At 36.8% G+C, this 11,121-nt stretch overlaps 2 long non-coding RNA genes across 2 annotated transcripts; both read right to left on the bottom strand.

Moving 5' to 3' along the window:
- Positions 1-3,847: 3,847 nt before the first annotated feature.
- LOC140466660 (uncharacterized) lies at positions 3,848-4,914 on the bottom strand. Its single transcript, XR_011955250.1, has 4 exons — positions 4,866-4,914; positions 4,192-4,254; positions 3,974-4,033; positions 3,848-3,885 (listed from the first exon to the last, which is right to left on the bottom strand). It is a non-coding gene; the product is annotated as an uncharacterized lncRNA (long non-coding RNA).
- A 4,160-nt stretch (positions 4,915-9,074) lies between these two features.
- LOC140466659 (uncharacterized) lies at positions 9,075-10,141 on the bottom strand. Its single transcript, XR_011955249.1, has 4 exons — positions 10,093-10,141; positions 9,419-9,481; positions 9,201-9,260; positions 9,075-9,112 (listed from the first exon to the last, which is right to left on the bottom strand). It is a non-coding gene; the product is annotated as an uncharacterized lncRNA (long non-coding RNA).
- Between the last annotated feature and the right edge of the window lie 980 nt (positions 10,142-11,121).

Genomic DNA, 11,121 nt, shown 5'->3' with positions numbered 1-11,121 from the left:
GGTGAAAAGGTCACTTCTGAATAAGAATGAAACAATGCATGTTATTTCCCAGCAATTTCAGAATTTTACAACAAATCTCTCTAAATCAAACTGTAGTATTCAGAGTGAAAGTTGCTATCTTTGATTGTATCATTATAATTTTGAAGATCTCTCATTTGAAAGTTTTACTCCTGTTCAAAGTTGATCCTTTCACATTGAAGGGAATTACAATTTTTGGTCACCACCGTGTCAAAAATGTTTACCCAATGTGACTGAAAGCAACTGCTCAGATTCATGATCCACAGAAAATACAGAATTGCAGCTGTTTCTATTGGTTCTGTCACGTGCTGGCTGAATATGTATTCCTGAATGCAGGAGAAATGCTTTTGTCCTCTGTGCCATTCATATTGTACGTATTCCACTTCGTATTTGTGTACTCCAATTCCCCAATTATTACGAACTTTTTTCCCACACTGTGACTTCGTGATATATTTGTTAATTTTGTTGATATAGATTCTCTTTAAAGAGTAGTAGGTTCAGAGGTCATGAACGGAGACACCATACTGATCCAACAGGCACAACTGAGGGGAAAACCTGAACTGGGAGAATGTGCACTGGTGTGTATTCATACAGAATCTCACTCACCTGTTGTGGTGCTTTCAGTAGTAACTGTCGGGGTAGTCATTTCTTTGGGTGAAGTTGTCACTTTTGAAGAAGGAAAAACATGAATGAATGTGATTGATTTCCAATTTCAAATCCCTCAGCTTGGGCAAGACCAACTCAGTGAATTTTATTACCCCTACAGAATGAGTAATCAAGGATGCATCTCAACTGATTCAGTTAAATTAAAAACTTGAAAATGTTTGCAAAAGAATGTCAAAGTGAAACATGTGGAAAACTTTTCATGTTTTCAGCAAATAACTTCAGGCAACTGGTCCATAGTAGAAACCTTATGAAAACAAAGAACACAACCTTTCAATAGAGAAATCCTTTGACAAGTTCCGATAATTTAGCAGGCGTCCATAACCATGGTCACCACATTTGTCCTCATGTACATGAGACCTCATGACGCTGATTGAGCTTAATACAAGTTATTATTTTCTCAACTCACTCACGTTATTAAGATTGGATGCATTATATATGAGGAATTAAGTATCAGCTTAGCTTTGCCTGGATTTTATGGGAACAAAATAGTTTTTGATCTTGATGCTGTACACTGAACAAACTTATTACTGACCTGGTGTGGAGCCAGCTGTAATTTCTTTCACTGTTGTCGTGAGCTCTAATGAAAAATTGGAGGAATCGTGAAATTCGCTACAATACAACCTAAAGACTTATTCATTTTTGTGAATTTCTATTATTTCACTCACCCGGTTTGATACTGGTTGTGGATCCTGTTGGTGTTGGCTTCACTGTTGTAGTGAGTTTTTCTGAAGTTAAAGAAAAATCCAATTAATGCCTCATAACATAATCTTATTGTCAAAGAGTTTCAAGTCGGATCATTTCTCTGGTATTTCTAGAGAAGGTGATATTGTTGTGTGAAGAGAATTGCTGGTGTACACTGGAAGAAGACAATAGTTACCTGTTGTAGTGGTTGCAGCAATAACTGTTGTGCCTGTTGTTTCCTTTGGTGTCGCAGGCCCCTCTGAAGAAGAGAAGGGAAATAATCAAAATGACAGATTCCTGATTTCAAATGCTGCAGCACTGAGAAATTCAATAAGAGTTTGTTTTAATGGATCTGGAGATTTAGGTAAGGTGAAGTACATTTTACCAAAGCAATTAAAATCAATGTTCCATTTTTGAAAGAGAATATTCAAGTGAATAACCAAGTAAGGGTTTAATTACATTAGTAAAGAAGAAGAAAACATTTCATGACAAACACAACAACAGGAAATGTAAAATCAACCCAAAAAGGCAACAGAATCATTCTTTCACAAGAACAAACATTGCACCTTTAAGATTCTGACAATTAGCATCTTGAAATGTACATTGTTCATTTGTTTTAAATGTTTCAAAACTGTTTCAAAACTGATCAGCAAATTTTGGGAATTGAGCACTGTCTCAAATAAGCAGAGACATTTACATAAATGAAACATAACAATTCTCCTCTTGCTTACACTCAGTTCGATCATAATTCAATTCTTTGCAAGGTCTGGGAAAACTATCTGCGGACAGTAGAATCATGTCCCACTGAGCTCTGGGAACTGGGAAACAATAATTAATGTTCATGATTCTTCAATTGGTTATCAAAAGAAGCCATCACTGACCTGATATGGATTGGGTTGTGGATGTGGTTGTACTTGATTTTGGTGTTGCTGTGAGTCCTTTGGGAGAACAAGAGCAAACATCAAACACATTGCACGGCCACTTCAAAATCTACCTATTACTGCAGTGGTTTGTCATTAGACTGTTTTACTGTGTGTTTCTCAAATGGAACACTGCATTGTAATGTGATCAATGTTTTAAAACATTCAACCAATAGACAGTGTCTTCAAGAATGGCGAAACAGATGATCGTTGGTGGAACTCTGAATTGGTGGAAAGTGAACAGACTCACTGAGGTTTATTCATAGAGGATCTCACTCACCCTTTGTGGTGGTTTCAGCAATAACTGTTGTGGTGGTTGTTCCTTTTGGTGAAAATGTCACTTCTGAATAGGAATGAAACAATGCATGTTATTTCCCAGTATTTTCAGAATTTTACAACAAATCTCACCAAATCAAACTAGAGTATCTGGAGTGAAAGTTGCTTTCTTTGATTGTAGCTTTATAAATTTTCCGATCTCTCGTTTGGATGTTTTACTCCTGTTCAAAATTCATCCTTTTCACATTGAAGACAATTACAACTTCATGATCACAACCATGTCCAAAATGGTTAGCAATGTGACTGAAAGCAACTGCTCAGATTAATGTTCCAAAAGAAACTTCAGAATTGCAGCTGTTTTTATTGGTGCTGTCACATGCTGGCTGGATATGTATTCCTGAATGCAGGAAAATGCTTTTGCCCTCTGTGCCTTTCATATTGTATGTTTTGCACTTCGTATTTGTATACTCCAATTCCCCAATCATTACGAGCTTTGTCCCCCACCACGATTTAGTGATATATTTGTTTATTTTGTTGGGATACAGATGCTATTTAAAGAGTATTCAGTTCAGAGGTCATGAACTGAAAAACCATACTGATTCAACAGAACCATGCAGAAGACCCAACTGAGATGAAAACCTGAACAGGGAGAATGTGCACTGGTGTGTATTCATACAGAATCTCACTCACCTGTTGTGGTGCTTTCAGTAGTAACTGTCGGGGTAGTCATTTCTTTGGGTGAAGTTGTCACTTTTGAAGAAGGAAAAACATGAATCAATGTGATTGATTTCCAATTTCAAATCCCTCAGCTTGGGCAAGACCAACAAAATGAATTTTATTACACCTGCAGAAGGGTTAATCAAGGATGCATTTCAATTGGTGCAGTAAAATTAAAAACTTGAAAACGTTTGCAAAAGAATGACAAAGAGAACATGTGGAAAACTTTTAATATTTCCAGGACATAACTTCAGGCAACTGATCGAAAGCAGAAATGTGATGAAAACAAAGAACACATTGTCAAGAGAGAAATCTTTTAACAACATACGGAAACGATGGAGGGGTTCATAAACATGGACACCACAGCTGTCCTCATGTACATGAGACCTCATGACTCTGATTGAGCATTATACAAGTAATTTCTCTCTCAACTCACTCATGTTATTAAGATTGGATGCATTATATATGAGGAATTAAGTATTACCTGAGCTTTACCTGGAATTTATGGCAACAAAATCGTTTTTGATCTTGATGCTGTACACTGAACAAAGCCATTACTGACCTGGTGTGGAGCCAGCTGTAGTTTCCTTCACTGTTGTCGTGAGCTCTAATGAAAAATTGGAGGAATCGTGAAATTCGCTACAAGACAACCTAAAGATTTTTTCATTTTTGTAAATTTCTATCATTTCACTCACCCGGTTTGATACTGGTTGTGGATCCTGTTGGTGTTGGCTTCACTGCTGTAGTGAATTTTTCTGAAGTTAAAGAAAAATCCAATTAATGCCTCATAACATATAAATTGTCTTATTGTCAGAAAGTTTCAAGTCGGTTTATTTCTCTGGAATTTCTAGAGAAGGTGACATTGTCGTTTGAAGAGAATTGCTGGTGTACACTGGAAGAAGACAATAGTTACCTGTTGGAGTGGTTGCAGCAATAACTGTTGTGCCTGTTGTTTCCTTTGGTGTCGCAGTCACCTCTGAAGAAGAGAAGGGAAATAATCAAAATGACAGATTCCTGATTTCAAATGCTGCAGCACTGAGAAATTCAATAAGAGTTTGTTTTAATGGATCTGGAGATTTAGGTAAGGTGAAGTACATTTTACCAAAGCAATTAAAATCAATGTTCCATTTTTGAAAGAGAATCTTCAAGTGAATAACCAAGTAAGGGTTTAATTACATTAGTAAAGAAGAAGAAAACATTTCATGACAAACACAACAACAGGAAATGTAAAATCAACCCAAAAAGGCAACAGAATCATTCTTTCACAAGAACAAACATTGCATCTTTAAGATTCTGACAATTCGCTTCTTGAATTGTACATTGTTCATTTGTTTTAAATGTTTCAAAACTGATCAGCAAATTTTGGGAATTGAGCACTGTCTCAAATAAGCAGAGACATTTACAAAAATGAAACATAACAATTCTCCTCTTGCTTACACTCTGTTCGAGCATAATTCAACTCTTTGCAAGGTCTGGGAAAACTATCTGTGGACAGTAGTATCATGTCCCACTGAGCTCTGGGAACTGGGAAACAATGATTAATGTTCATGATTCTACAACTGGTTATCTAATGCAGCCATCACTGACCTGATGTGGATTGGGTTGTGGATGTGGTTGTACTTGGTTTTGGTGTTGCCGTGAGTCGTTTGGAGAGCACAAGAGCAAACATCAAACACATTGTACGGCCACTTTAAAATCTTCGTATTACTGCAGTGGTTTGTCAGTAGACTGTTTCACTGTGTGTTTCACAAATGGAACACTGCATTGTAATGTGATCAATGTTTAAAAACATTCAACCAATAGACAGTGTCTTCAAGATTGTTGAAACAGATGCTCGTTGATGGAAATCTGAATTGGTGGAAAGTGAACAGACTCACTGAGGTTTATTCATAGAGGATCTCACTCACCCTTTGTGGTGGTTTCAGCAATAACTGTTGTGGTGGTTGTTCCTTTTGGTGAAAAGGTCACTTCTGAATAAGAATGAAACAATGCATGTTATTTCCCAGCAATTTCAGAATTTTACAACAGATCTCTCTCAATCAAACTGTAGTATTCAGAGTGAAAGTTGCTATCTTTGATTGTATCATTATAATTTTGAAGATCTCTCATTTGAAAATTTTACTCCTGTTCAAAGTTGATCCTTTCACATTGAAGGGAATTACAATTTTTGGTCACCACCATGTCAAAAATGTTTACCCAATGTGACTGAAATCAACTGCTCAGATTCATGATCCACAGAAAATACAGAATTGCAGCTGTTTCTATTGGTTCTGTCACGTGCTGGCTGAATATGTATTCCTGAATGCAGGAGAAATGCTTTTGTCCTCTGTGCCATTCATATTGTACGTATTCCACTTCGTATTTGTGTACTCCAATTCCCCAATTATTACGAGCTTTTTTCCCACACTATGACTTCGTGATATATTTGTTAATTTTGTTAATATAGATTCTCTTTAAAGCTAGTAGGTTCAGAGGTCATGAACGGAGACACCATACTGACACAACAGGCACAACTGAGGGGAAAACCTGAACTGGGAGAATGTGCACTGGTGTGTATTCATACAGAATCTCACTCACCTGTTGTGGTGCTTTCAGTAGTAACTGTCGGGGTAGTCATTTCTTTTGGTGAAGTTGTCACTTTTGAAGAAGGAAAAACATGAATGAATGTGATTGATTTCCAATTTCAAATCCCTCAGCTTGGGCAAGACCAACACAGTGAATTTTATTACACCTACAGAATGAGTAATCAAGGATGCATCTCAACTGGTGCAGTTAAATTAAAAACTTGAAAATGTTTGCAAAAGAATGTCAAAGTGAACACGTGGAAAACTTTTCATGTTTTCAGCAAATAACTTCAGGCAACTGGTCCAAAGTAGAAACCTTGTGAAAACAAAGAACACATCCTTTCAATAGAGAAATCCTTTGACAAGTTCCGATAATTGTGCAGGCGTCCATAACCATGGTCACCACATTTGTCCTCATGTACATGAGACCTCATGACGCTGATTGAGCTTAATACAAGTTATTATTTTCTCAACTCACTCACGTTATTAAGATTGGATGCATTATATATGAGGAATTAAGTATCAGCTTAGCTTTGCCTGGATTTTATGGCAACAAAATAGGTTTTGATCTTGATTTTGTACACAGATCAAAGCCATTACTGACCTGGTGTGGAGCCAGCTGTAATTTCTTTCACTGTTGTCGTCAGCTCTAATGAAAAATTGGAGGAATCGTGAAATTCGCTACAAGACAACCTAAAGATTTTTTCATTTTTGTAAATTTCTATCATTTCACTCACCCGGTTTGATACTGGTTGTGGATCCTGTTGGTGTTGGCTTCACTGTTGTAGTGAGTTTTTCTGAAGTTAAAGAAAAATCCAATTAATGCCTCATAACATAATCTTATTGTCAAAGAGTTTCAAGTCGGATCATTTCTCTGGTATTTCTAGAGAAGGTGATATTGTTGTGTGAAGAGAATTGCTGGTGTACACTGGAAGAAGACAATAGTTACCTGTTGTAGTGGTTGCAGCAATAACTGTTGTGCCTGTTGTTTCCTTTGGTGTCGCAGGCCCCTCTGAAGAAGAGAAGGGAAATAATCAAAATGACAGATTCCTGATTTCAAATGCTGCAGCACTGAGAAATTCAATAAGAGTTTGTTTTAATGGATCTGGAGATTTAGGTAAGGTGAAGTACATTTTACCAAAGCAATTAAAATCAATGTTCCATTTTTGAAAGAGAATATTCAAGTGAATAACCAAGTAAGGGTTTAATTACATTAGTAAAGAAGAAGAAAACATTTCATGACAAACACAACAACAGGAAATGTAAAATCAACCCAAAAAGGCAACAGAATCATTCTTTCACAAGAACAAACATTGCACCTTTAAGATTCTGACAATTAGCATCTTGAAATGTACATTGTTCATTTGTTTTAAATGTTTCAAAACTGTTTCAAAACTGATCAGCAAATTTTGGGAATTGAGCACTGTCTCAAATAAGCAGAGACATTTACATAAATGAAACATAACAATTCTCCTCTTGCTTACACTCAGTTCGATCATAATTCAATTCTTTGCAAGGTCTGGGAAAACTATCTGCGGACAGTAGAATCATGTCCCACTGAGCTCTGGGAACTGGGAAACAATAATTAATGTTCATGATTCTTCAATTGGTTATCAAAAGAAGCCATCACTGACCTGATATGGATTGGGTTGTGGATGTGGTTGTACTTGATTTTGGTGTTGCTGTGAGTCCTTTGGGAGAACAAGAGCAAACATCAAACACATTGCACGGCCACTTCAAAATCTACCTATTACTGCAGTGGTTTGTCATTAGACTGTTTTACTGTGTGTTTCTCAAATGGAACACTGCATTGTAATGTGATCAATGTTTTAAAACATTCAACCAATAGACAGTGTCTTCAAGAATGGCGAAACAGATGATCGTTGGTGGAACTCTGAATTGGTGGAAAGTGAACAGACTCACTGAGGTTTATTCATAGAGGATCTCACTCACCCTTTGTGGTGGTTTCAGCAATAACTGTTGTGGTGGTTGTTCCTTTTGGTGAAAAGGTCACTTCTGAATAGGAATGAAACAATGCATGTTATTTCCCAGTATTTTCAGAATTTTACAACAAATCTCTCCAAATCAAACTAGAGTATCTGGAGTGAAAGTTGCTTTCTTTGATTGTAGCTTTATAAATTTTCCGATCTCTCGTTTGGATGTTTTACTCCTGTTCAAAATTCATCCTTTTCACATTGAAGACAATTACAACTTCATGATCACAACCATGTCCAAAATGGTTAGCAATGTGACAAGCAACTGCTCAGATTAATGTTCCAAAAGAAACTTCAGAATTGCAGCTGTTTTTATTGGTGCTGTCACATGCTGGCTGGATATGTATTCCTGAATGCAGGAAAATGCTTTTGCCCTCTGTGCCTTTCATATTGTATGTTTTGCACTTCGTATTTGTATACTCCAATTCCCCAATCATTACGAGCTTTGTCCCCCACCACGATTTAGTGATATATTTGTTTATTTTGTTGGGATACAGATGCTATTTAAAGAATATTCAGTTCAGAGGTCATGAACTGAAAAACCATACTGATTCAACAGAACCATGCAGAAGACCCAACTGAGATGAAAACCTGAACAGGGAGAATGTGCACTGGTGTGTATTCATACAGAATCTCACTCACCTGTTGTGGTGCTTTCAGTAGTAACTGTCGGGGTAGTCATTTCTTTGGGTGAAGTTGTCACTTTTGAAGAAGGAAAAACATGAATCAATGTGATTGATTTCCAATTTCAAATCCCTCAGCTTGGGCAAGACCAACAAAATGAATTTTATTACACCTGCAGAAGGGTTAATCAAGGATGCATTTCAATTGGTGCAGTAAAATTAAAAACTTGAAAACGTTTGCAAAAGAATGACAAAGAGAACATGTGGAAAACTTTTCATATTTCCAGGACATAACTTCAGGCAACTGATCGAAAGCAGAAATGTGATGAAAACAAAGAACACATTGTCAAGAGAGAAATCTTTTAACAACATACGGAAACGATGGAGGGGTTCATAAACATGGACACCACAGTTGTCCTCATGTACATGAGACCTCATGACTCTGATTGAGCATTATACAAGTAATTTCTCTCTCAACTCACTCATGTTATTAAGATTGGATGCATTATATATGAGGAATTAAGTATTACCTGAGCTTTACCTGGAATTTATGGCAACAAAATCGTTTTTGATCTTGATGCTGTACACTGAACAAAGCCATTACTGACCTGGTGTGGAGCCAGCTGTAGTTTCCTTCACTGTTGTCGTGAGCTCTAATGAAAAATTGGAGGAATCGTGAAATTCGCTACAAGACAACCTAAAGATTTTTTCATTTTTGTAAATTTCTATCATTTCACTCACCCGGTTTGATACTGGTTGTGGATCCTGTTGGTGTTGGCTTCACTGCTGTAGTGAATTTTTCTGAAGTTAAAGAAAAATCCAATTAATGCCTCATAACATATAAATTGTCTTATTGTCAGAAAGTTTCAAGTCGGTTTATTTCTCTGGAATTTCTAGAGAAGGTGACATTGTCGTTTGAAGAGAATTGCTGGTGTACACTGGAAGAAGACAATAGTTACCTGTTGGAGTGGTTGCAGCAATAACTGTTGTGCCTGTTGTTTCCTTTGGTGTCGCAGTCACCTCTGAAGAAGAGAAGGGAAATAATCAAAATGACAGATTCCTGATTTCAAATGCTGCAGCACTGAGAAATTCAATAAGAGTTTGTTTTAATGGATCTGGAGATTTAGGTAAGGTGAAGTACATTTTACCAAAGCAATTAAAATCAATGTTCCATTTTTGAAAGAGAATCTTCAAGTGAATAACCAAGTAAGGGTTTAATTACATTAGTAAAGAAGAAGAAAACATTTCATGACAAACACAACAACAGGAAATGTAAAATCAACCCAAAAAGGCAACAGAATCATTCTTTCACAAGAACAAACATTGCATCTTTAAGATTCTGACAATTCGCTTCTTGAATTGTACATTGTTCATTTGTTTTAAATGTTTCAAAACTGATCAGCAAATTTTGGGAATTGAGCACTGTCTCAAATAAGCAGAGACATTTACAAAAATGAAACATAACAATTCTCCTCTTGCTTACACTCTGTTCGAGCATAATTCAACTCTTTGCAAGGTCTGGGAAAACTATCTGTGGACAGTAGTATCATGTCCCACTGAGCTCTGGGAACTGGGAAACAATGATTAATGTTCATGATTCTACAACTGGTTATCTAATGCAGCCATCACTGACCTGATGTGGATTGGGTTGTGGATGTGGTTGTACTTGGTTTTGGTGTTGCCGTGAGTCGTTTGGAGAGCACAAGAGCAAACATCAAACACATTGTACGGCCACTTTAAAATCTTCGTATTACTGCAGTGGTTTGTCAGTAGACTGTTTCACTGTGTGTTTCACAAATGGAACACTGCATTGTAATGTGATCAATGTTTAAAAACATTCAACCAATAGACAGTGTCTTCAAGATTGTTGAAACAGATGCTCGTTGATGGAAATCTGAATTGGTGGAAAGTGAACAGACTCACTGAGGTTTATTCATAGAGGATCTCACTCACCCTTTGTGGTGGTTTCAGCAATAACTGTTGTGGTGGTTGTTCCTTTTGGTGAAAAGGTCACTTCTGAATAAGAATGAAACAATGCATGTTATTTCCCAGCAATTTCAGAATTTTACAACAGATCTCTCTCAATCAAACTGTAGTATTCAGAGTGAAAGTTGCTATCTTTGATTGTATCATTATAATTTTGAAGATCTCTCATTTGAAAATTTTACTCCTGTTCAAAGTTGATCCTTTCACATTGAAGGGAATTACAATTTTTGGTCACCACCATGTCAAAAATGTTTACCCAATGTGACTGAAATCAACTGCTCAGATTCATGATCCACAGAAAATACAGAATTGCAGCTGTTTCTATTGGTTCTGTCACGTGCTGGCTGAATATGTATTCCTGAATGCAGGAGAAATGCTTTTGTCCTCTGTGCCATTCATATTGTACGTATTCCACTTCGTATTTGTGTACTCCAATTCCCCAATTATTACGAGCTTTTTTCCCACACTATGACTTCGTGATATATTTGTTAATTTTGTTAATATAGATTCTCTTTAAAGCTAGTAGGTTCAGAGGTCATGAACGGAGACACCATACTGACACAACAGGCACAACTGAGGGGAAAACCTGAACTGGGAGAATGTGCACTGGTGTGTATTCATACAGAATCTCACTCACCTGTTGTGGTGCTTTCAGTAGTAACTGTCGGGGTAGTCA

The sequence above is a fragment of the Chiloscyllium punctatum genome, chromosome 44, assembly GCF_047496795.1.
Source record: "Chiloscyllium punctatum isolate Juve2018m chromosome 44, sChiPun1.3, whole genome shotgun sequence".
Lineage (NCBI taxonomy): Eukaryota > Metazoa > Chordata > Chondrichthyes > Orectolobiformes > Hemiscylliidae > Chiloscyllium > Chiloscyllium punctatum.
Note: the sequence above shows the minus strand (reverse complement) of the source record. Positions and strands in the feature narration are given on the sequence as shown.